Consider the following 27,861-nt stretch of genomic DNA (forward strand, 5'->3'; position numbering starts at 1 on the left):
TTGTTTTGTAACACGTCGGCCTGAGGAGGTTTCCTAGCGACGATTTAAAAAAATCATATGTCACTAGCCTGAGTGAAATAAGTAGGTCGTCAGCCGGAATTTAAGGACGGGAGTGACACTTTGGATATGTCGGAACTATCTGGATACAGTAGTAAGCCTGGAAAGGCCTGTGTCCAAAACTGTATCTTCACCCAAACAGGCTTAGAGAAGAAACTTAAAATGTATCAAAAATCAGACACGACAGGACTGACACAGAAATACAGAACTTAGAGGTTTGGGGATGTGATGGGATAGAAGTTCAATCAGGTAACACAACTAATGAAGATAGTCCAATGCATTCTTCACAAAAACGGCGGTACAGAGCTCATTAACTATGGTGCAGATCCTAACACAATGATCATATATATTTTTCTATGTAACTCAATTACACAGGCTTTGCACATCAGTCCTGCCCCTCAGGAGATACGATTAGGACAGCCAAAACTGTGAAACACTAGTACAATGAGTCTCTCAAACGATTATTATAATGCCACTTTATTGGTAAGACTAAAAAAAAAAAATCACAATATGAAACTAATGCATTGAATTTTACTGCTGTAGAAACCTGATTTATGTAATGAGTAGCACATGCCGAAAGAAGAAGGAAATAAATATGAGAAGGGAAGGAGAGGTGGAAATCCCAGCACTTCGTCCCATTGAAATCGTAAATCGCAGTTGTCTGCTTTAGTGGTCCTTGCGCAGTACAAGGTCATGCATCTATTTTGACTAACTAGAAGAAGTTTTATCCTGTATGTATTGTAACGGGTGTGTACCTCCCCTCACCCACCACACTGTAGAATGGAGCAGGACCGGCCACACCTGACAGGTCGTCGATAAGAGTGACAGGAAGGGAGGGAGGGACGGTTGAGAAGAGAGGTAAGGAGAGGGGACAGGAAGGGAGGCGTTAAAGAGGCTGAGATGCAGGAAGAGGGAAGACAGGGAGGGTGGGGAGGGTTGCTAACGGCAACCAATTTTCATTAATTCCCATCCGTGTTCTCGCCTCCTTCGAAGTTAAAAGTACTGTATGGTGCATACTGTGTGTATTACCAATTCAAAAGTAACCTCACATCAGTACGTTCGAGGAAACATTGACCTGAAAAGTCTTAATTACAACCGATACAAAAACTCATATTGTTATTAGCATTTGTTGTTTGTTTCGACGGATTTCTGAATATGAATAAAACAAAGTTTCAATATTCACAGTCAAAGAAAAAAGTTGGAAGTCGTATTATGTATAAGTTTATTCGATGTATTTGACTAAGACAGCTTTGTTGTAGGTGGGGGTGCCCATCATCCACTCATTTCAGTGCAGGGATGCCTTATGGTCTCTGCACTGAGTGACAAGTCAAATAGTTTCTTCTACCCAGAAAACCATTTACTACGCTGGCTGGTAACCATATAACCGGGATTTTTGGCAGGGTTAAGTGTTCCCCAGATTCCCCTATCCAAAATCAATTAATCATGGCAGACATTTCAGCCTTGGATGGCCCAATACCTGCTCAGGGCCCTAACCAGTTGGGCAGATTCGCATGGCCATGTGGAATGTGAGAGGTGTGAATGAGGAAAGCAAGAGGGTGGAAGTGGTGAATGTATTCAAGAGTGCGAGATATGCCATGATGGCATTGTATGAAACAAAGATGAAAAGTTGTGATGTGGAGGAGTGGGGGGGGGGGAATGTGTAAGATCGGGCATGAATGGGCGAGGAAGATGCAAGGAAGAAGATGTTTTGTTGATGAATGAGATGTGGCAGAATGGAATGAGAGATTATAAATGTGTCACCTCGATTTGTATGTATGACAAGTTCAAGTCTGAGAAAGTGAAAGTGGGAGCGCTTGTAGCGTATGCACCGTGTGATGACAGGAGTGAGAGAAAGACAGGTTTTGGGATGAGCTGGATGAAGCAGTGGGAGAAATGCACAGGAGCTATTAGGTGATCGTAATGGGCGATATGAATGGAAGAGTAGGCACTGGTCCTGAGGATGCCACAATGGGTTGTAATGGAGTACCAGGAGAGAGCGATAATGGGAAGCAACTGAAGCATATGTGTCAGGAAAGGGGGTTGTGCATTTGTAACTCGTACTTCAAACATAGAGTTGTACATAAATATGCATGAAATAGAGCAGGGGTGGGGAACCTTTCTCTTATTAAGGGCCATTAGGATATTTTTAACATCATTCGCGGGCCATACAAAATTATCAGCTTAAAATCAACTGTAGCCCAGTACGATATATATATAATATATATATATATATATATATATATATATATATATATATATATATATATATATATATATATATATACTGTATATATAAATATATATATATGTATATATATATGTATATATATATATATATATATATATATATATATATATATATATATATATATATATATATATATATATATATATATATATATATATATATATTCGTTCATGAGTTTATGAAACTACATTAATTTATGAATTGCCTCGCGGGCCTGATCAAAAAATCTTGCTGTCCTCATACGGCCCGGAGGCTGGACGATCCCCATCCCTGGTATAAAGGGAACGTGGATCGTGTTGAAAGGAGCCAGATTCATTACGTGCTCATAGAGAGGTCGATACTGTGAATCGTTGCTGATAGGAGGGCCGTGAAAGGACAATGTGGAGGTCTGTTAGTTCATATGACTGTGTTAATTAAGATCAAGCTGAGAGGAGTGAGATGGACCAGGAAAGGGAGGAGCAGTCAGGGAGAAACTCTGAAACTTTGGAAGCTGATTATTAAAGAAATGGTAGATGAATACAACACCAAAGTAGGGGAGGATTTGAAATAAGTGAATTGGACTGAAATGGATCTGGACAGCCAGTCGAATGCGTATAGGATTGCTTAGTTAGTAATGCTAAACCGGTGTGTGGTGTAGCAAGAGGAATAGTAAAGAAGAAAGGTACGGCATGGTGGGATGAAGAGGTTAAGCGAGTAGTGGAGGAAAACAGAAGTGGCTAGAGTGGTTACAAAACAGGGACTTAATTGAAATAAGAACTGAATATATTAAGAAAAAGAAGCATGTAAAGAGACTAGTGAAGAGGAAAAAGAAGGAGGTAAATGATGATCTAGGAAGAAAAATGAATGCGAACTACTCCGAAAATAGGAAGTTATTCTAGAAAGAGATGCGGAAATGTGGAAGTGACAGTGGAATGAAATGTGAAAGTGTGAATGATGTAAGTAGTATATTATTAACCCATGGGGATGAAGTAAGGACCAGATGGAAAGATTATTTTGAAAGACTAATGAATGGGAATAGAGAAATCAGAGCAGCTGTTTTTGAGGATGTGCAGAGAAGGAGTGCAGTGCCAGGAAACGTGACACTTGCACAGGTGAAGAACACCGTGAAGCGGCTGGAAAATGGGAAAGCAGCTGGGGTTGATAAGGTGTATGCAGAGATGATTAATTACAGTGAAGACAGCGGAATAAAGTGCTTATCAGAGATATGTAAGAAGACATGGATGAATGAAACTGTGCCAGCAGTGGAAAATGGCTGTGACTGTACCGCTGTATAAAAATAAAGGTGAACGAAGTGAGTGCAAAAATTATCGTGGCTTAAGTTTATTGAGTGTGGTAAGGAAGGTATATGGAAGACTTATTATAAACAAAGCAAGAGAGATAGCATTAGTCCTAGTGAGTGATGAACAGGGAGGCTTTAGGAGTGGCAGAGGATGTGTGGGTCCAATATTTGCAGTGAGACAGATAGCGGAGAAGGCTTGTGAGAAGGACTATAAGGTATATATGGCATTTATGGATCTGGAAAAAAGCATATGACAAAATAGACAGGGAAGGATCGTAGAAGGTTTTGCGCATGTAAAGTGTAGATGGTAAACTGCTGGGTGCCGTCAAGAGTTTTTATGATGATAGTGAGGCATGTGTAAGGGTAAATAGGCATCTAAGTGAATGGTTCACGATCAGTGTGGGCGTGCGACAAGGTTGTGTGATGTCCTTATGGTTGTTCAGTATATACTGTATATATATATATATATATATATATATATATATATATATATATATATATATATGGATAGGGTGATGAAAGAAGTAAAATCAGGAGTAATGGAGAGAGGGGTGGCGTTGGTAATGATTGGTGATGGATGGAATATCTCATATTTGTTGTATGCTGATGATGCAGTGCTGTCAGGACTCTAAGATATCTTAATACATAATACTAACAACATACATAATATAGTCTAGAGGTAGGTCAATGTCAAACGTAGGGGCCAAAGGAAATGACGTTAGCACCTCACCGGAATGTCTCACACAGCACAGTGCCTCGTGACCACACACACACACACACACACACACACAGACTTCTTGAACATTTCTACGACAGTGTGGCCCACGTGATGGAAGTTCTTATATACTGAAAGAAAGAGAAGTCAGAAGGGGGCTAGCTACAGAAGTGAAAGGTGATAGAGAGAGGGAGAGAGAAGAGGGGTCTAGAGAGACAGTCTGGGAAGTAACAGCGGGACTCTGCTCTATACTTCATTCCTGTGTGAGAGACTTTAGTTAATCTTTTCAAGACAGTAAAATTATAAATAGTCCCATACTCATCTTTACCTCTCCTGTCATTGCATGACAAAGAGAACTAAGATTATCTGCTTACAAGCCTCGCTCACGTATAACTACTGCTCGTCCACACGTACAATATATACATAACTGATCCACAAAGCACTGCAAGCAGCTACGAAGTTCCTACAAGAGTGCTGCTTGCAAATATCAGACAAGAGCTTGGTAGACTAGTGCAGAATTTTTCTGATGTCTGTGAGCGTCGTGCCTCGACAGTAAATGTAGAAAAGAGTAAAGTCATGTTAACTGAGAGAGAAGATGACTCCCGGTGTGATGTAACAGTGAATGGAATAACACACGCAAGTAGAATGACACAGGGAAGGAAAGTAGCTGGTGCAATGAAGGCCTTGATATGAAACAGAGGCTTGAGTGTTGCAGCTGCGTGAGGCTTACTTGAAGGAGTGTTAGTGCCAACCACTGAGCTCTACAGTATGGAGAGGCTTTCTCATGGGTAGCACTGTATAGTTTATGTAGCCGCCGCCAGGGCGGCGCTGGTGTAACGGCAGCCATGTTACACCACGCCTGATACCCACATTTTTGTACTGAGCTGCTCTGTGGGTTTTTGAAAGCAGCTGATGATTCCGGAAAATGTAGTGTCATGGTCTGATATATTACCAATATGCCGGGAATCGAACCCGGGACTCTCAGGTAAGAGCCAGGCACTCGGGCAAGTAGATGCTTTTAATCTATCCCAAGCACTTACGGCAAGTCAGAATGAAGAGAGAAACCTGTACTGTACACAGGAAAAATCATCTGATATATTACCAATATGCCGGGAATCGAACCTGGGACTCTCACGTGAGAGCCAGGCAGCATATCACTACACCACGACGATGATTTTTCCTGTGTACAGTACAGGTTTCTCTCTTCATTCTGACTTGCCGTAAGTGCTTGGGATAGATTAAAAGCATCTACTTGCCCGAGTGCCAGGGGGTTAACTCATCCTCTTCAGGCCCACAGTTGGGGCGGAGGGACATTGGTTACAAGATTGTGACAATGTGAGTTAACTTTTACTTGGTCGTGGTGTAGTGGTGTTCTGCCTGACTCTCACCTGAGAGTCCCGGGCTCGATTCCCGGCATATTGGTAATATATCAGATTATTTTTCCTGTGTACAGTACAGGTTTCTCTGTTCATAGTGTCATGGTCCACTGTGTAGCATACGGATACAAAAACGGGCACAGGAATCCATCGAAGAGATATGGCGTTACATTTCACAAGCAAGAAATATATCTTTTTGCTAATTCTATAACATTACTGCTCCCTGGGGTGGGGCTGTAAGATTCTTCCCCAGTATCCCTGCATGAATGAGGGCACCAAAACGGGCCCATTTTTCTCCAGCCTTTCTCTCCATGTCCTCTTCTCTTCTGTTCACACTCTCTTGTAGATATTTCCATGTTTCTTCCAGCCTTTATCAATCTGGACATTCGGTTTCATGACATGGATAGTCTAAGGATTACCCACATCATTTCAAGACCATTACTTCGACGTAAAACAGCTTCAATATCACTATTATTTCAACGTTCGGACTACACTATCTTTTCCCTTTCTGCCATTACCCTTCTCTGCCTTAGTGGCATAAAGGGTAAGTTTTGCACTCGAGGAACCTATGGAGTTGATTTATACTCACTGGCTAAATGAACCCGATATAATTCGTTGAACTAGGCAGAAAAAATATTAATCCATATATCTATCTATCTATTGCCAGACGCCTCAATCCCGTTTGGGGTGGCCACAAAAAAATCGCCTCCAAGTCGCCCTGTCCCCCGCCATTTCACTGCCCTGCTCCCAACTCACACCCCCCTCTCTCATATACCTCAAAAAAATCGCCTCCAAGTCGCCCTGTCCCCCGCCATTTCACTGCCCTGCTCCCAACTCACACCCCCCTCTCTCATATACCTCTCCACCCCATCCCTCCATCTCATCCTCGGCCTCCCCCTCCCTCTTCCACCCTCCACCTCACTCACATACACTCTCTTCGTCAGTCTTTCACCCTCCATCCATATATCTTTTTGTATTATAAGCGACGAGTGTATCTTTAGCCTATTAACAACTACTGCTTAGTGGAAATAAGTATCTGAATTTGAATCTGAGTGCTGTTTTTTCAACATGGCGGCCAAAATTACACGCCCGCGGCAGAGATAGCCTCTCCATACCATAGAGCTTAGTCGTGCCAACTTTAATGTATGGATGTGAGACAATGGTGTGGCATGAAAATGAAAAGTCAGGAGTGACAGCAGTGGAGATGGGACTGCTGGGGAATATACAGTATGTGGAGTACAGAAAGTGGATAAGATACGAAGTAAAATGATTGGTGAAAGATGCGAAGTAAGTCAGTGGACACTAGAATCGAAAAGAGTGTACTGAGATGGTATGGTCATGTGGAGAGAATGGACAACAACAGAGTGGTGAAAAAGGTATATCTAAGCGAATTCAAAGGAGGGAGGAGACGACGTAGGTTAAGGAGAATTTGGAGGAATATGGTGGATATGATGGATTAGTGTGTGGAAGTCGGTGATTCTAGGGGACTGACAAGACCTCGAGCTGGCTGGATGAATGTTGTGAGAAGAAGTGTATGATCAGGGATTTTGCACCCGTTTTTAACGTGACAGCGTCCGGATTGACTCTGTCAGATACCACATACTGTGTGAAGCTACAGTATGTGGTGAAAGTTTTTGGCGTATCAGATAGAGCGAGGATTCTGGGGGCTTCAATGATGAGTGAATGGTATTGTGGCCCATTGGATTGTGCAAACTTGGGCTGTCTGGACGTCGCTTTTCCTCGCCCTGCTTTAGCGTGGGAAAGGAGGTCCAGATGATGATGGTGATGACTAAGACAGAGGTCATTTTGATTCACTCTTGTCAATGCAGATGACTTTATTAAACCTCACAATTGTGGAGCTCTCAAGCTGAATAAACTCGTTATATATATATATATATATATATATATATATATATATATATATATATATATATATATATATATATATATACATACGGAATCTTTGGGGCAAAAGAGTTATCGCTAATATTGCATTAAATAGTTTGTCTGTCTATTAAGCTTACGGTGACAGCGACAACAAGCAAAGAGGATAGCAGCTGCCCTCAATTCTTTGCAACTCCTGCCGTCTCTCACCAATCTTATCCGAATAAAACGTGTAATTTCATCATTCTTACTAGACAAATCATGATTACCAGACTACAGTATGTCCTGGAGTACAGTAATATAATGTGAACTGCCTTATCGTTCATGCGACTATCAAAGAATTAAATTTATTTCCGGTATTTTAATTTAATATTAACCAAAAAAATGTGGTTCAGATATTAAGACACAATAGTTCTTTTGGGAAGACCTTATGCACATCTGTGCATGAGCACAGCTGTCATAAGTAAAGGACCAAATGGAAATAGAACTGGCAGAACTTCTGACCTCCTGGTGTATATTTTTTTTTCTTTTTTTTTTATGCGAGGAAGAAGGAACCAAAGGCCATGAGCCCGCAGTAACAGTTCCCTCCAAGAGAAAAACAAAATTCAATAGAGAGCCAAATTCAAGATCCGATCATTTTGAGATGCCTGGACACACTGCGTTTGAAAGACTGGAGATCATAGGCAGCAGGAAATACAGACAGAGGGAGACAGTTCCAGAGTTGACCTGTTGCATAAAAGAAAGACTGGGAGTAACGGTTAACTCTTGCATTAGAGAGTTGGACAGAAAAGGGATGAGAGTTTGCTGCCAGACGGGTGCTACGCGCCCGTCGTAGAGGTGGAGGAATGCAAGCAGACAGTTTAGAGGAGCAGTGACCATTAAAGTAGCGATAGAAAAGAGATCAAGATGCAACAGTGTGGCGAAGAGACAGAGGTTGAAGGGAGTCAGTAAGAGGAGGAGAGTTAAAGAGACGAAAAGCCTTTGACTCCACCCTATTGAGAAGAGCTGTGTGTGGGGAGCCTCCCCACACATGAGAGTTGTACTCAACACAGGGGCGCGTAAAACCTGTGTATAGAGTCAACAATTGTGCAGGGGTAAAGAAAGAGCGGAGTCGGCTTAGCACACCCAATCTCTTGGAAGCAGATTTTACAAGAGATGTAATATGATCTTTCCAAGATAAGTTCCGAGTAAATGAAACCCCAAGCATGTTCAAGGATGATGCAGGATTAAGTTGAGTATTATTAAACATAAGTGGGTATACCTGTAGAAGATTTTGTCGGGTTGATAGGTGTAAGAACTGAGTCTTAGATGCATTAAAAACAACCATATTATTTTTACCCCAGTCAGAGATACGAGCCAAGTCAGACATTAGGTGTGCCATAGCCTCATCCCTTGTTTGTTGAAGTAACTGTTGAGATGGGCGTTGCGAGTACCGAATGGCAAGGTGAAGGGTGGAGTCATCAGTGTATGAGTGAATAGGGTTAGATGTAAAGCTTAGAAGATCATTGATGAATAAAAGGAAGAGAGTTGGTGATAGGACAGAGCCCTGAGGAACACCACTGTTGATAGATCTAGGAGAAGAACGATGGCCGTCTACAACAGCAGCTATAGAACGACCAGAAAGGAAGCTAGCGATGAAGGTACAGATAGAAGGATAGAAACCGTAGGAGGGCAGTTTGGAAATTAAAGATTTATGCCAGACTCGATCAAAAGCCTTTGAGATGTCAAGTGTAATGGCAAAGCTTTCGCCAAAGTCCCGAAAGGAGGATGACCAGGAGTCTGAAAGGTAGGTGAAAAGATCGCCAGTGGAGCGTCCCTGACGGAACCCGTACTGACGATCGGAAAGAAGGTTGTGATAGGAAAGATGCCTTAAAATTTTTCTATTGAGGATTGACTCGAAAACTTTTGAAATACAGGACGTTAAAGCAATTGGACGGTAGTTGGAGGGTTGGGAGTGGTCACCCTTCTTTGGGACTGGCTGAATGAGAGCAAACTTCCAGCAAGAAGGAAAGGTACAAGTTGACAGACAAAGGCGAAAGAGTTTGCCTAGGCAAGGTGTAAGCACAGAAGCACAGTTCTTGAGAACAACAGGAGAGACCCCTTCAGGCCCATATGCCTTGTTAGTACTGAGGCCAGTGATGGCAGAAAATACATCAGCTGAAGAAATTTTAATGTCAGCCATGAGGAAGTCAGAGGGGGGAAGTGATGGAGGAACAGCACCGGAATCGTCTAAGATGGAATTGGAGGAGAAAGTCTGTGTGAAGAGATCTGCTTTATCTGTAGAAGAAATAGCTACAGAACCATCAGAGTAGAAAAGAGGAGGGAAGGATGATGAGGTAAAGTTGTTAGAAAGATTTTTGGTAAGGTGCCAGAAGGAGCGGGAAGAATTCGAGTTGGAGAGTTGAGAGCATTTAGTATGGATGAAATTATTTTTAGTAGAGCGAAGAACAGACTTAGCACGATTCCGGGCAGAAACGTAAATTGATGTGATTCAGGGGTGGGTTGGCTCCGGTAACTTTTGTAGGCCCTCTCCTTGTTGCGGACAGCATTAGAACAAGCGTGATTAAACCAAGGCTTTCTTGCATTAGTCAAAGGATATGAGAAAGGAATGTATGCTTCCATGCCCGAGAGAATAACCTCCGTAATGCGCAATGCACACTCAGATGGCTCACGGCCATGGAAGCAATAATCATTTCAGGGAAAATCAAAGAAGTACTGCCTGAGGGCCTCCCAGTCCGCGGCTCCAAAATGCCACAGACGACGTTTCCCTGGAGGGTCCACAGGCCGTACCGGAGTGATAGGACAGATTAAGGTAATAAGGTTGTGATCGGAGGAGCCCAACGGAGAGAAAAGATTAACAGAGTAAGTAGAAGGATTAGTTGTGAGGAAGAGGTCAAGTATGTTGGAGCTCTCTCCAAGGCGGTCAGGGATACGGGTAGGGTGCTGTACAAGCTGCTCTAGGTCATTAAGGATAGAAAAGATGTAGGCTTGTTCACCGGGCTGATCAGTGAAAGGAGAGGAGAGCCAAAGATGGTGGTGAACATTGAAATCTCCTAGAATGGAGATTTCAGAGAAAGGAGAAATGGATAGAATGTGTTCCATCGTAGAAGTAAAATAGTCGAAGAATTTTTGAAAGTCAGTAGAATTAGGGGATAAGTAAACAGCACAGATATATTTAGTCAGAGAATGACAGGAAAGCCGAAGCCAGAGTGTAGAGAATTCAAAAGAATTGAGTTAAGGAACATGAGAGCAAGATAAGTCGTTGCGTATATATACACAACAGCCACCTTTGGCTTTGAAATGAGTATAGAGAAAGTAGGAGGATACAGAAAAGGGTTTGCTGTCAGTTGCCTCAGACAGCTGAGTCTCAGTTAGAAAAAGAAGGTGAGGTTTAGAGGAGAAGAGGTGGTGCTCAATGGAGCGAAAGTTAGAGGAAAGGCCGCGAATGTTGTAGAAATGAAGAAGAAGAGAGTCAGACAGTGGTTCCAGGCACCTCGAGTCGTCACCGGGAGAAGGGCGGATGGTGGGGGCATTTATGGTCCTATGGTCCCCCCCCTGGGGGGGGACCATATATGGCTACCGCCATTTGTGCTCGTAAAGACTCATCTGCACAAAACCTGCCTACATAATTAGAGATGAAATACCGTATGTTTTTTAGTGACAAGAGTGGCATCGATAATGGCAGTGGTTAAAAACATTTGCCTGTTACCACACACACACACACACACACACATTAACTTCATCCACAGTGTCATTGATGTTGAAGTAATATAAGGCAAAAGAAAAAGAATTTAGCAACCGTAGTGACTGTAATCTCAGCCTTCTCTGAACGTGAACACAGGACAACTGACCGAAGCTGCCACCGTCTTTTCAGCTCACTAACGTCCTTTCGAGGGATACGCTGTTAGAGGAAGGACGTTTTTATAACTGGGCAGCGGTGCATCTCGATCATACAGGTTCCACTATATCAAGGCGTCCGTCTCCAAGAGCAGGAGAATTTTCGAGAAACTAAATTAAGAAGGAACTGAGGAAATACGGCAAGACGATGAAAACTTCAAGCAAATGTAAAACGGCAAGAAGAGCAATGGAAGACTGAAACAAAAGTTAGGGATAATAAGGAATGAGTGAGATCGTACGACAGTAACAGGAGAAAGATCAGGAAGAATTTAGATGGTAAATTATGCATCAATTATGAAGACATTGGAGAAGAAAGAAAAATTTAGATAATTTTAAAGGGAGTACAAGAATAAAGGTGAAGTAATAAAAATACGAGTAGTTAGGTGTAATGGTGAGAGAATTTCTCAAATTTAATGGTATTGCCACATAGTTTGCTGTACACTTATCCCCGGCGGGATTCCTAGTGAAGATTAATGTCACATATCACTAGCTAGAATGAAACAGGTGGGCTGTCAGCCACGATTTAAGGTTGGATATAACAATTTGAAATAAACAGTACCTCCCTGATACAGTAGTAAGGCTGGGCTGTCTTTTTACACAACTGCAATTGAATACAAACTAACTTAGAGAAGGAATCATGATGTATTATGTATCATGCATTACACACCAGGATTGCCACCAAAATTCAGACCTTACAGGTTTGCAGATGTGATGAGAAAGAAGTTTAGTCAGGTATCATGACAATGAAGGCAGTAAAATGTTTTGCTTGCTCAAACAGCGATACAGAGATCATCCATTACGGCACAGATGGTCCTGACGCCATGCTCGTTTCTTCCCATTAAGGTATTATACGCCAGCTTAGGCATATTAGTAGGTTGCTGCCCCACAAGACGTATAATTGTTACTGCAAGATTTAACTTGCGAAACACCTGTACAATTAGTCCTTTTAACGTTGGTTATAATGCCCTATACATAGCAAGAAATACATACATTAAATATGACGCGAATGGATTGAATCCTCTCTTCAGTGAAACTGAATTTGTGTAGTGGGTAACACACATCAGAAGTGGATTACGCATAACCTCCCCTCCCGAAATTTTAAGCCTATAGAGAATGTCTGCTTTAATGAATCTTGTCCAGCCGAAAGGCACAAGTCTGCTTTACAAAACAAAAACGTGGGAGTTGTGTCTAGTAAGTATAATAAGTTCACCAGAAGTTGGTTACCCCCCGCCTCTCACACCCACCAAGCTGTAAAGGGGCGTAGGATCGGCCACACCTGACTGGCCGTCGATAGGTATGACAGGCAGGGATGAGGAGGGAAATAAGGTGTACCAAAGGCAGAGGGATAGAGAGACAGGAAGTGAGGGAGGAGGAAAACTAAAAGGGTGCAGCTAAGGAGGCAGGGGGACAGGGAGAGAAGTTGAGGGATGCATGGAAAAAGGGAGTAAATGTAGAGGAACCAGGAGGCAACAAGACGGATGATGGAGGGAGAGAAACAAGGAAGATAAAGGGAGGTAGGGGGACCGAAAGGCAAGGAGGGAGGGAGAAATGAGCCTGACAGGGGAGAGAGAGAGAGAGAGAGAGGCAAGAAAAGTCAGAGAAGAGGAGAGAGGCAGGGTGACAGTATAGTCATTAATATAGTCGTAGCACAATATGTAATAGTTATAGGCATTATTATAATCAATAGTCACCATACTCTTGCAGTAAAGAGTTGGACAGACAAGGAATGAGAGTTTGTTGCTAGACGGGTGCTACGTGCCCGCCATAAGTGGTGAAGGGATGCAAGCAGACAGTTCAGACGAACAGAGACCACTGAAGTAGCGATAGAAGAGAGATAAAGATGGAACACTGCGACGAAGAGACAGAGGTTGAAGGGAATCAGTAAGAGGAGAGTTAATGAGACGGAAAGCCTCTAACTTTCACTTTTTTTTATAAAAGCTGCATGTCGGGAGCCTCCTCACACATGGGAGTTGTACGAATGCTCTACACAGAGGCGAATAAAATCCGTGTATAAATGCAACAACTGTGCACGGGTAAAGATGGAACGTAGAAATTACTCACTTGTGGGTAATTATACATAGGCTGGAAACCACTACCATGGAGACAGTTGCTTACCTGTGACCAATCGACGGGTGTGCTCGATCAGATGGACCGAGGTTGAGCAACATTAACAACAATTAAGAAGTCGTTCATTTGTCTCTTGCCAAAACCAAATCATTTTATTCAATTTAGTACAGGCTTGGCAATCTAATGTGGGTTAGATATGGGCATCTTTAACACTTTCTCTACAGGTATTAAGAACATCAAAAATGTAAGATGTTGGGACAGCGGTGCACCAAAAATATTGGAACAATACTGAGATAGTAGAAAGACATGGGATCCCATACATACATTTTTCTTTAAATAGCGTACTTTTTGCACGGCATGGTTGGATAATAGATATACCATTATAATGCCACTTTTCGGGTGAACTTATGCCACACCACAATGGTACTGCTGGCGTTAAAAAAAACGAAATGTAGTGATGGGATTACATGTCGTTTTACTTCCACGACTTTGTTTCGATGGTTTTTGGCGCATTGCCATTCCTACATCTCTGTATATTTTCAATTGTTTTTATGTTTAATTTACTATTTTTTTTTTTTACGACTTCTATATAGGAAAGTTCCGAATTTTTTTGTAACCTATCAAGCTTATAAGGGTCGAAGTAGTGAAAGGATTAATGAAGGCTCTGAATAACCTACTCCCATTCCAAAACTCTCTCGAGTTGAATAAAATCATCTGCAGATAATAAAAAATAAAGGGAGCACTTAGAGCGCGCAATGCTCACGCCTTGCCTTCGGTCTATGACCAAATTTTTGGCCTAGCTCTGTGACCTTGACCTTTTACCGATTGTTCTCAAATATAAGATGTTTATCAGTGCTTGAGCATGAACCTCTAAATGAAGTCTGGCTCACTTTGGATTTGAATTGTATAAGTTTCCCATTCCCTGTAACCTTGACCTTCCACCTATTATTCCCCAAACTTAATACATTACTCTATGGCTTCCCCTAAATTCGTTTACCAAATGCAGTTCAAATTGAATTACAGCTTTATGAGCCAAATGGCAGATACCTTGACACTATCCTGTGACTTTATTTTTTATTTATTATAAACATCTAACCGTTTTCTTCACCCTCAATATCCTTTCGGAGTTTAATTTAAATCGAAAAAAAAAAAAATGTAAATATGGACCTATTCCAGTCCTGCTGTCTTCGGCCTTTTTCGGACAATATCTACCGTGGTTTCGAGTCAGTGGAGAATGAAACCAACCTGTGAAAAAAAAAAAAAAAAAAAAAAGGTGATCGGGTTTGTCATTTTAGAGCTAGAGGGGTCTAAGAAAGAAGAAAAAAGGGTGACAGAAGATAGATGAGAGAAAAATATAAAAGAAAAAGACAAAAGAAGAAAGAAAAAAATGAAGACAGAAGAAGAAAAACGAAAAGAAACTAGAAAAGAAAAAAAAAGAAGAAAAATTAGAAGACGAAATCAGAATTTTTCTCAATTGTGATTTACCGTAGGCGTTATGTTTTAGCTACTGTACTTTAGATGTTTTGGAGATAGACAGGCATGAGGATTAAGGTGAGATTCTTAATATTATTAAATACCTTCTGGGTTGGGAGATACGAAGGATTATATTTGTTACCTCGCCCGGACGGAGTCCGGCAAGGTATTGTTTTTGGTGGTGTTTGTTCGTTTGTTTGTTAGCAACATTACGGAAAAACGGCTGAATGAATTTACATGAAAGTTTTTAGGATATGCGGTCACTGGTCCCAAAAGAAAGTGATTAGATTTTGGAGGTAATCAAGTGACCATGAAAGGTCAAAATCAAGGTCACGGATTTTGGAAGGGCTATAACTTGAAACCAGTTGAAGAGATATTTACCATTAAGAACATACAGGAACTCGTAATATGGGCTTTCAGTTGGCAGCAAGACTTTTGACCTTGAGTGACCTTGAAAGATCAGACTCAAGGTCACGTTAAAGATAGAGCTGTTTACTATTATCAAGATATAGAAAGTCTCATTTGGGCTTCCATTTAGCACCATGACCTTTGACCTTGAGTGACCTTGAAAGGTCAAATGTGTAACTTGAAAACATTTGGGCCATTACCTTAGTATGAAATTGTGTCCTAGCAATAAATGTCAGTATTAAGTATTTAACAGCAGTAAAATAACTGCTTTGGGGCGATTTTTGTTGTGCGTGGCATCAGTCGCTAAGGCTTATGATCGCATAAGCGCCATCCCTACAGAGTGTCTACCAACAGTGAGTAGGTAGCTCTCTTGGGTTGAGTAAAATCTTCTTCTTGAAGCAAGAATAAGTTAAAATATACGTCCTTTGAATGAAAAGTTTGAAGCTGAGAAACTTCCTCATACAGGATATACGACCATTTTTGCGAAAAGGTTATATTCAAATAATTTTACGGTGATAGTGAGTAGCATGAAATGACAGCGTGGCTGCTCTGATGTTATTGCAACTTCAGTCGTCTCTTACCACATTTCTCGAATAAAGCGGGTGACTAATTGCTGTTAATCATACCAAGATTACCAGCGTTTGTTCGGGATTGAACTAATATAATCTAGATTACCTAATCATATCATTTCTATAAACTGTAAAGTACATTGTGTTATTCTGTGAATATTATGATTCCTAAGACTATTACTGAAAAAGATATTTCCTGCTTCACTCAAAATATGACACGGTATGTGAATCTGATATCCAGATACATATCTCTCCATGTGCTCAACTATTTCAAATACAAGAGCAAATGAAAATATATCTGACACATAGTGTCCTCACGGTCAGTATAGCAACTGTCGTCTGGGTTCCTCTACGCAGACCGAAAACTTGTCCAATACATTTGAATTATAGCAGTCTGATTTTGTATGAAAACTGTGCCACCGATAGTTATATATAATGTGAGTGCATTCAAGTACTTGGGTAGTGTGATGAGTAAGGATGGAACTTCGGGGGATGAAGTGCGTGAAAGGGTACAGCAGGGAAGGAAGGTTGCTGGTACACTGAAAGCAGTGATGAGAAATAGGGAGGTGAGTATGGAAGTTAAGAAGTCACTGCATGATAGTATTGTGATCCCTACCCTGATGTATGGAAGCGAGGCATGGACCTTGCAAGAGGGGAACAAGTCTAGAGTGAGAGCAGTGGAAATGAGGTACTTGAGAGGAGTATGTGGAGTGACGTGGAGGGACAGGTTGACGAATGAAGAAGTGAAGGAACGTTGTGGGGTGGATGTGGATGTGGTTGAGAAGATTAGGAGAAATACACTGAGGTGGTTTGGAGAATGAAAGACTGACTAAGAGGGTGTATGTAGGTGAGGTGGAGAGAGGGAGAGGGAGGGGTAGACCGAGGATGAGGTGGAGGGATGGAGTTGAGAGGTATATGAGGGAGGGGGGGTGAGTTGGGGGGAGGGTAGTCAAATGGTGGGTGACAGAGCGACTTGGAGGCGTTTTGTCTGCGGCCACCCTTTGCGGGATTAGGGCGTCGGGCTATAGATAGATAGTAACAACTGCCTCTGCCTGATTCACACACACACACACACACACACACACACACACACACACACACACACACGCACGCACGCAAGGGCGCGCGCATTTCCAGTGATGCTGGAATACAATGAAAGAGGAGAATTTAGAATGAAGTAAATTCGGAGGAAACTGAAGAAATGTGATAAAAGAATGAAAATATCAAGCGAAGGTAAGACAAGAAGGGAAGTGAAAAATTATATTTTAAAAAGTTTGCGGTCAAAAGGAGTGAGGTAATACGACGAGAATATGAGAAAGAACCGGAACGAGGGAGTGAAGAATTCATGAGATAGTAAAATATGAAGGAATTGTGTGAACAAGGGAGGAGAAAGAAAAAATTACGCAATTTTAAAGGGAGGAGGATTAGGAGGGTGAATAATTAAAATTACCAGGTGTAATGAGGACGGAAAGGAGGTACTTATATGAAAGGGAGAATGAACCAGAGCGAGGGAATAAAGGTGAAAAGAGTTTGAATAAGTAATGGCAACTTGAGATAGGCTTGGAGACCAATGGGCGAATGATGAAACGGTGGTGGAGTGGTGGGACTTAAAGAGAGAGAGAGAGAGAGAGAAAGAGAGAGAGAGAGAGAGAGAGAGATTCTTGTCTTTGGTTAATTTTATTCTTTCCGACAAGGAGAGTATATTTTCACCCCTATTTGTTAGTTAGTTAGTTTGTCTGTTACCAGGATTACTAAAAAAAATAATAAAAGAAATCTAGACCAGATTTGGTGGGTAGGTAGCCTATGTCCCAGCGAACAACTGATTAACTTTTGGAATCGATCAGGGTCGTATTACCGATTCTGATTCTGGATCAGGATAACACATTTTGCATAATCCCAATTAAGTGATGAGAAATCTTAACCCATTATGAAGTGTGGTTTGGAAATTACGTTGCCCTTGTCAGTGAGAAGCGCTCCTCTGAATGCACCTCTAGATATTTCTGCGACGACAATTACCTTTATCATTTCCTGCAAACCCGTATGAAGCCCACTTATTTTCCACATTCTGTGACCTGATATGCCACTACTTTTTCAAGTCTAATTTTTTTCTTTCTTGCTTTATTCTGTTCTCACTGCCATCTTCACAACATAATGTGCATTTTAATAACACTTGTAGTTTTTCCTAAGTTGATATGATGTTAGTGTTCCATTCTCTTTTATACATTTCATTCTATGCCCTGTGATAACATTGTCATTTTTGGGTCTTATGTAATGTTTTTTTCCCGATCACCCCCAAGGATTTCGTTCATCTAACAGCGAGTACGAAGAGTCTTATAATATTGTTACTGTCACCGCTAAGCTTCTCATAGTCGCAGTTTCTCTAGTCTTTTCTAACGCCAGATGACTTAACCAGCATGGAGTGAGATTCGGAGCCAGAGTGTGTTAACAGCCCAGTTATAGTAAAAAATTCCTTTACAGGTTTGATGTTTTAAACTATCTATCTATTGCCAAACTCCTCAATCCCATTTGGGTTGCCCACAAACAAATCTCCTCCATATCACCCTGTCCAATGCCACTTCACTGCCCTGCTCCCAGCTCACACACCCCTCTCTCACATGTCTCTCCACTCCATCCCTCCATCTCATCCTCGGCCTTCCCCTCCCTCTCTCCTCTCCATCTTACTCATATGCTCTCTCCTCGTTAGCCACTTTCTCTTCATTCTCTCCACATGGCCAAACCACGTCAAAGTATTTCTCCTAACGCCTTCTATCGCATCCTCATCCACACTACAACGCTCCTCTTCATTTCCTCATTTGTTAGTCTCTTTCGCCATGTAACTCCACATGCTCGTCTCAAATAATTCATTTCCCCTGCTCTCACTCTTGACTTGTGTCTTTCCAACAAGATCCAAGCTTCACTACCATACGTCAGAGATGGTATCACAATATTGTCATGCAGTTACTTTTTTACTTTCATGCTCACTTCCCTTTTCTTATCACTGCTTTCAAAGAACCAGCAACCTTACTTCCCTGTTGTACTCTACTTCCATCCTTACTCACCACACTACCCAAGTACTTAAATGCACTCACATTTTCCATTTCCTCCTCACCCAGCCTCACTGTACATCCAGTGACTTCATTTCTCTTGAAGACCATAACTTTACTCTTCCCTATATTCACCTTTAGATTCTGTTTCTTACACACATTTCCAAACTCATTCACCAAGCCTTGCAGTTCCCCTTCGTCTTCACTTAACACTACAGTATCATCTGCAAACAACAGGATAGGGAGTTTCCAAACACTGTCCCCTCTCTTCTAGGGCCGCTCCAACATCCACTGTCCTACCTTGTATCTCGTTTATAACCCCATCCATATACAGACTGAACAACCACTGGGACATGACACATCCCTGTTTCAATCTGACATTCAGATAGAAAAATCCATTCAGTTCACTATCCACACGCACTGCAGCCTTAGCACCCTCATACTCTTCACAGCATTCAACACCTTCCCATTTACTCCATACATCCTTAGTACTTTCCACACTCCATGTCTATCCACCCTGTCATATGCTTGCTGCAAAATCCATGAAGACCGCATACAACTTCATTCCCCTCTCTAGACACTTTTCCACTAAAGACTTAAGAGTGAATATCTGATGTACACAACCTCTTCCCTTCCTAAAACCTCCCTGTTCTTCTCCAACTGATTCCTCTGTTATTTCCCTAGCTCAGTCAATAAGTACCATACCATATTCTTTTCCTATTACACTAAGAAGACAAATGCCCCTATGATTACAACACACTTCTTTTTTCCCTGCTTCTTTATACAGGGGAATAAGAATACCTGGCTTCCAATCCTCCGGGACTTTACCTTCCTCCCAGGCCAATCTGCACATCTTCCATATCCATTCTACCACTATCTCTCCCCTATGCCTCAGCATTTCACTACGCACTCCATCAATTCCTGGGGCTTTCCCCATTTTGACTTTCTTCATTGCTTCAATCCTACTGATTCTCACCTCCCCCCTCCTAGCCATTCATCAGCCACGTATACTCGCATTCCTTTCATTCTCTGTGTTCAACAATTCCTTAAGTGTTCCCTCCATCTGCTCAGTTTTCCTCCCTTCTCCACTAGCAACACACCATTTTTATCTTTCACACCCCTACTTACCCCTTTATCACCCTGTCTAACTCTTTATCTCTTTCCAAAACATTTTCTTACATTCCCTCCATTTTTCACTCAGATTCCTTACAAATATCTCATCCATTCTCTTCTCACTCTGTCCTACTGATCTTTTCATCTCCCTTCCTCTCTCCATACAACTGTCTCTTCTGTCTCTCAGCTTCCTCCACATCTTTGTTTCTCATCCACTTACTATATGCTTTCTTCTTTTACGCCACAGTCTGTCTCACCTCTTCATTCCACCATGCTGTTCCTTGTAACCCCTTTCGTCTTTCCTTCATCCCACACACCATCTCACTTGCTGCACAGATTTCTTCTGTCAGTATCTTGCAAACACCGTCCACGTCCCCCATCTGCTCCAAATCTTAACCCAATCGCTCCTCTGCTTCTTTCTTATATTCTGCTTTTTTTTTTTTCCATCCCCTTGCAACCTTTCCACACTCTTTGTATGGACTACTTCCACCTGTCCCTCCCATCTCCTCCTCCTCCTTCATTTCATTTGAACCTTGACTTTCACCACCACCAATTTGTGGTCAGAAAGCAATTTAACTGAAGGCTTTAACAGTTGGCCGGAGTAACACTGCCAGACTACCCCCATATCACGCCCTTCTGTGACGCTCGAGGCAGAGGCAGTGTAGGCATAAGGAGAAAGGAAGAGGATGAGGAAAGGAAGAGAGGAAAGAACAGAAAGAGTGGTAGCTAGGAAGAAACTATATGAAAGTAAGGAAAAGAGGAAAATGAAAACGACTATGCAAAGAGGAAAAAGTAAATCTTAAGGAAGGATTAAAATGAAGAGGGATAGAAAAAAAATAGAAAGAGAGAAATTAAGGAAACCTGAGCGTAAGAAAACAAATAATGATAAAGCAGAGCACAAGAGTTTACGGGGCTCTTTCGTTACGTTCGACAAGGAAGCAGTGTAGTCCAAAAAGTGAAGGTTGGTAGTGGGAAAAGAAAAAGTACAGACATGAAGACGAAGAAGAATTTGCAAAGGAGTACAAAGGAAGGCAAACATCAAAAGATCTGTTGGTCCTTCAGCGGCTGTTTGCTATAGGGAAGGTTTTAACTAGCAGACCTGTGCTACCTGTTAATGACAAGGACAGAAAAGCAAGACTACCCCACCCATACACCAAACCCTTCAGCTGAAGCTAGCAAGAAATAATGAGAAGGACCACCACTCAGCAAATCATAATAGACTATCAACTTGAAAAGGAAAGCAACATTAAGTCAACAATTTTTATCAATGTTGGTCTGTTGCTGTATCCTCTAGGCTCTGAAAAAAAAAAAAAAAAAAAAAGTTATTTACTCGTATACAACAGAACTGTATTATTTAGGAGTGAACATATTTAGCTGGGGGTCAGTAGACAGTTACTTAAACAAGCGATTTTGTAAATTTAGTCCTGTATCACACGGCAGGGCAGTTTGTTCCATTTATTTGCAACCCCATTAAACAAGAAATACTTAGTTTCGTGTGACTGGAATTGTTTGCTGATAGTATTATGCATATTACCTCTAGTAGCATTTGAGAGATCATCTGTGAAGTATTTAGCGACTGCCATATTATCGTCACCTTTGAATATTTTGAATACTTGAATTATATCTCCCTGTAATATGCGTTTAGTTAAGGAAAAGGCATTCATGGTTTCTAAACGCTCCATGCACGGGTTCTCAGTCTAGGTATCGTCTTCCTCACCCTTAATTGTACAGTACTCTCTCAAGTTTCTCTATATCTCTTTGGTTATAAGGTGACCAGGAGGCAGATGCATTAACGCTTCCCCGTAAGGTCACCGTAAGGGCGCCGCCGCAACGATCCCCGTACGATGTCGGCGTTTTACCACGTACTAACATTTCTCTCACCATCGTACGGTGACCGTAAGGCTAAGGGTGGGGAAGAACTCACGGTGTTTGGGGGAATTTTACCCCGCTCAGCTGATGATATCTTTGCTCAATCACAACGCAGGATGCTTCTCTGCCTAGAAACTTCGGTCAGTCATCGTGTTTGGAGACACTGACTCTCACAGTTTGGGAAGTGCAGTGAGAGCAGAAAACATACTTACATTACTACCAGCAGAAATACTGCTGCATATTGTGCAGCAGTACGGTACATTACAATTACTATAGCCTACAGTAATGTACATTACATTCCCTTTCAATATACTGCACAGACTGATAATTATGTTTAACATTACAGCTGTACAACACTGTATGGCAATGTGCATTGTACATAACTAAATTGACACTTGCACACTGCATACTACTGTACGTTGCAGTATATGTAGAACAAAGGCCCCTAGACACAAGCCCCTGGGATAAAACCCCAGGTAAGAAAAAAAAAGTATTTCATTTATTTGTTTAACAGTAACATATCGTGACCTAACAACCTATAATAACCTGATCCGAGGCAACTGAACAGCCTAAGCTAAGCTAAGCTAAGCTTGCCTAACATAACCTAAACTTAACTGAACCTAACCTTACTTAACTAAATGCCCTAACCTAATTTAGCTGAACAAACAGAAACTAAATCGAACAAGCTAACCTAAGCCACCAGAATAAGCTAATATTAACCTAATAAGCTAAATTTACCTTATCAAACCTTAACCTTGATTAGAGATTCGAAGACTGTTTTGGGTCATTCCTCACTTTTGCCAGAAAATACTGGATGATTCCTCTGTAACTCCCAAGGGAGGATGGAATACCCCATGGAGAGTCATTTTAAATAAATCCTCTAGAGTTAATTATAGAAATTAATCGCATGAAATTTTTTAGTCTTACGAAAATTTTTGTTATGTTCTGGAAATATTAAGATTTTGTACTTTTATGTGGCATGACAATTATCTGAGGACCCAAATTTTGTCCTTACTCTCAAAAAGCAAAAATCAAAAGCCAAAAACTATCAAATCTGTATCCAACACATAAAAGGCTTTTATGACCGTTTTGTTTTTTCTAATTATTCCCCCTTTGGAATGTCGAAATTCCTCCTGCCCCCTTTCCCTAACTTAATGAACATTAACTAACTCAGCATTACCCTAAACTATATTAGCCTAACCTGACAAATTACGCTAACTTTAACCTATCCCATTCCAAAAATAAACTAACATAATCCAAATAACCCATTTAAAATAATCCAATCTAACCTAAGAGTAACCAAAGCTTAACTTGACCAAACATACCCTAGCCTATTTATTAAACTAACTTACTCTACCAAGCACTAACCTAACCTGAAATTAGCCTAACCTAAGTTTAACAAAGCTAACCTTACCATAACCTACTGTAATCCAAAAATTAACAACCCTAACCTAGCGGAAATAAACCTAATCCAACCCAAACGTAAACTAACCAAACCTAACCTAGCCTAATTCTTAAACTATCCTAAGCTAACCGAACACTAACCTAACCTTAAATTAGCCTAAACAAAGTTAAACAAAGTTAATCTTACCATAACCCAATCAAAAAATAAATAAGCCTAACCTAACAGAAACTAACATAATCTAACATAAACAAACTAACCTAAATTAAACTTCATCTTTGTTGCTTATTATCTGGATCAGCTCGTTCTGGATATGCTTGCCTAGGTAATGTGAGTGTGTGCTGTTATTTGTAATTCTTGCTAGATGTTGATCCATGACTGGGTCAAATTTAGCTAACAGTTCCACTTCTTTGAGGAAATTCCCGTTATTTGGCTCATACAGCTTGTCAGAGGATCCTCTAAAACCTAGATTTCTCTCTGCAAGCGACTGAATGATGCACACTAAGCGTGTGAGCACATTCCACCACCTCTTTCTTTCTACCTCCATCAATGACATCTCTTGCTTGTCAATTGTTTTGCCCAATTTCAACCTCACCATGGATTTTAAGTGGTCTGGACTGCACTCATGACTGCGAATCAGTGCATTAATGTTTGACCAGTCATTTACACCTCCTTCTATGAATTTCATATTTTTAGTCTGAAACAACTTGCAGCAAAAACAAAATACATAATTTGTATATTCTGAATATATGAGCCAGCTTCTTGGAATTTTCTCACCATTAGGCATTTTTCTTAATAACAGACCTTCGTGAAATGCTCTTCCACCTTTATTTTTTGGATATTTGTAATTTCTTTTAGCAATAAATGGTACTCCTCGTACCATCTCAGTTCTGAAGCTGTCTGTAATGGAAGATAGCCAAAGTGCGTCTTCTCTGCTGATACTGCCGGCGAGGCAATGCAAATTGTTGAAACTGAGGGTGCTGTAGAAGTCGTGGCTGTGGTCGAGTGAACTGCAGTAGTGCTGGCTGGGGTCGAGGGGGCTGTAGAAGTGCTGGCTGGGGTCAAGGGAACTGCAGTAGTGCTGGCTGGGGTCGAGGAGGCTGCAGAGGTGGTGGCTGGGGTCAAGGGAACTGCAGAAGTGCTGGCTGGGGTCAAGGGAACCGCAGAAGTGCTGGCTGGGGTCGAGAGTGTTGCAGAAGTGCTGGCTGGGGTCGAGGGTGTTGCAGAAGTGCTGGCTAGGGTCGAGGGTGTTGCAGTAGTGTTGGCTGGGGTCGAGGGTGTTGCAGAAGTGCTGGCTGGGGTCGAGGGTGTTGCAGAAATGCTGGCTAGGGTCGAGGGTGCTGCAGTAGTGTTGACTGGGGTCGAGGGAACTGCAGTAGTGCTGGCTGCCACTGGGGTCGAGGATGTTGCAGTAGTGTTGGCTGGGGTCGAGGGTGTTGCAATAGTGCTAACTGGGGTCGAGGGTGTTGCAGTAGTGCTGGCTGGGGTCGAAGGTGTTGCAGTAGTGCTGGCTGGGGTCGAGGGTGTTGCAGTAGTGCTAGCTGGGGTCGAGGGTGTTGCAGTAGTGCTAACTGGGGTCGAGGGTGTTGCAGTAGTGCTAACTGGGGTCGAGGGTGTTGCAGTAGTGCTAACTGGGGTCGAGGGTGTTGCAGTAGTGCTGGCTGGGGTCGAAGGTGTTGCGGTAGTGCTAGCTGGGGTCGAGGGTGTTTCAGTAGTGCTAGCTGGGGTAGAGGGTGTTGCAGTAGTGCTAACTGGGGTCGAGGGTGTTGCAGTAGTGCTGGCTGGGGTCGAAGGTGTTGCGGTAGTGCTAGCTGGGGTCGAGGGTGTTTCAGTAGTGCTAGCTGGGGTAGAGGGTGTTGCAGTAGTGCTAACTGGGGTCGAGGGAGCTGCAAAAGTGCTGGTTGGGGTCGAAGGGGCTGCAGTAGGGCTGCCTGGCGTCAAAAAGTCTGTTTCGGGAGTAGCTGCTTCCGTCTGGTCGGTACGAAGAAATTTCAGTAATGACCCTGGGCGAAATGAAACATTGATAACTCCTGGCGTGGCTCTTCAGAAGTTCAGTACACGATTTTATTTTTGAAGCAGCGCAGAATATAAATTGGATATATAAGCCTATAAGTAAGCCAGTTTTAAATTTATATGCATAATACCACATTTCTCCATGTACTATCAAAGTATGGGAAGTATAGTGCACAACACATTTTGAAGTTTTCGTTTACACTAATTTTGATAATTAATACATCATTCATCATTGCCAGACGCCATGTATCCCAAACGGGGTGGCCAAGGGCTTAGAGTTAATTGATTTTACAAGGAGGGGCACTAATCCTCCACCAACCCCACTTGACACGTAGGGGTTATGCCAACAGCATCTGGTGTTCCCAGGCGGTCACCCATCCAAGTACTAACCAGACCCAACGTTGCTTACACATTATTAAAATAATGGATTTATTTTCACTTGAGTAATATCCTCATAATAGAATATTAGTTTTCACCTAATGCTTCAAAGTATACAAAAACACTTTTTGTTGTGAAATACTGAGGTCAATACACTTGCCACACCGTAAACACATGTATAAGTGAATTAACGAATTTTAAAGTAGTATATAGTTTCGCATGAAGAGAGGAGAGAATAGGGACAGCCACGGGAGTGTTGAATGGCGTCGCTTTGTCTGGAAGAGAGGAGGCGAGGGATGAGGGAGGCCAAAGGGGTGACTAGACTACATGTGATGCAATTAGTGACTTGGATATAGCAGTAATTTCTTAAAACATATAATTTGTAACGTAAATGGATGAGTATCGTTACCCACCGAAAACTTTAAATTAACCCCGACAGAGTAATTTACCCAATTGCCGATCCTAGGCGGTGCCACTAAGGCCTATGAAAAAAAAACTTAACGCCATAATGGACGAAAATGAGCATCTGACGTTCCCGTTTTCGTACCATAATAAATTTGCTGCTCACGCCAGGCGATCGTCACCTGTTTATGGTGTAAAATATACTGGAATGTGACAGTAGGATAAACGCAACCGGAGACCTCCCCCCCCCCTTTCGTGTAACAAATTTAAATATTCATAACTACGATAACGGTTTTTCCATTTAAAAGCACTGAATAATTCCAGAAGAAAATTTTCTTTAGCAGGCTAAAATATATTAGAAATACAAGGCTATTCATAAAATTTTACAAGACTAAACGTTTCCGTAACGAATACGAGTAAACAAGAACTTCCAAGGTGGCATCGTGGCGAGTAAAATTGGAGTTAAGACATTAAATTATGCTTCCTAGTTTATTTCAGACTACCCGTGTACCTTCTTAGTAGATTTTTGAAACGGCAACTGTTTGAAAGTTTGTGTGTTAGCCAGCTCAGTGCTGTAGTTAGCACATTTGAGGGCAAGCCAGTAAGCTTCTCCCTCTAACCCAACAACATCATTGTTACATTTCTTGCCTACGAAAAATCATGAAATAAATGACGTGTAAGAAGTTTATGTATAATATTATATTACAAGGCAGAAATTACACATATCAGAGTTGCGTCACTGTTGGTAAATGGTTAGGTTTGTATTTTTCACTAGCTTTAGTGTTTGCTTTTACAGTTGAGTTACAGAAACTGGTGATAAAACAGAAAATTTTTTCGTCAGTGCCAACAAGTATGTGCAGTCACTGAAGTTCTTTATTGAAAAATGTGCTTCGTTTTTGCACCAAAATGAACTGATAAGCTGATGTTGTTAGCCTAAAATAAGGTTACCAGAAATGAGTGAATTGGTTGGTTAGGATGCTGGCTGAGATATTTACCTGTTTCTGCCAAGCACTCGGATTTGAGCACAGGTGTGTTGGCCTTAAAGCAAAATTTGCTGGTAAATGCAGATTATTTCATGAGAAAAAAACAAACATCCTGAGGCATCTTTCCATCCCAAGAGCTTTTCTTGTAGATAACTACAGGCCTAAGGAAATGGCCTGTACCATGAATGTATAATATAAAAAGTACTTAATTAGATAGAAATCGTAGTTACTGTAATGGAGAAGTAGATGGGTGTAGGAAAGGCACAGAATACTGGTTAGGGTGGAACGGTTATACAAAAGCATGAACGGTGCAGTTAAGCAATGACTGAAACAGGAAGTAATGAGATGAATATTTAGCGAGGAGACAAACATCAAGCATATGACCAGTTTAGGAGAAACCTAAGAAAACAGAACAGTAAACTTTCTGAAAATGTATAAAACAGAACTGGAAGAAATTACTATAGAGGTGGAATGATTTATGGGAAAAGAGGAAAGCTTATTTACAAGACTGGGACAGAAAAAGAAATGCTGTACCATATAACTTAAATCATTGCATACTGCTTGAAGAGAAAGGTAATAATGAATGTGAATATCAGAGTAGCTAGTCTAATTACTGAGCTAAACTGGATATTTTATGGCAATTGCTGAAACAGGGAAGGTGACAATAATATAGCCTAGGGGAAA

Source organism: Coenobita brevimanus, chromosome 102, assembly GCF_032717465.1.
Source record: "Coenobita brevimanus isolate Jiangsu-jjx chromosome 102, ASM3271746v2, whole genome shotgun sequence".
In the NCBI taxonomy this organism is placed as follows: Eukaryota; Metazoa; Arthropoda; class Malacostraca; order Decapoda; family Coenobitidae; genus Coenobita; species Coenobita brevimanus.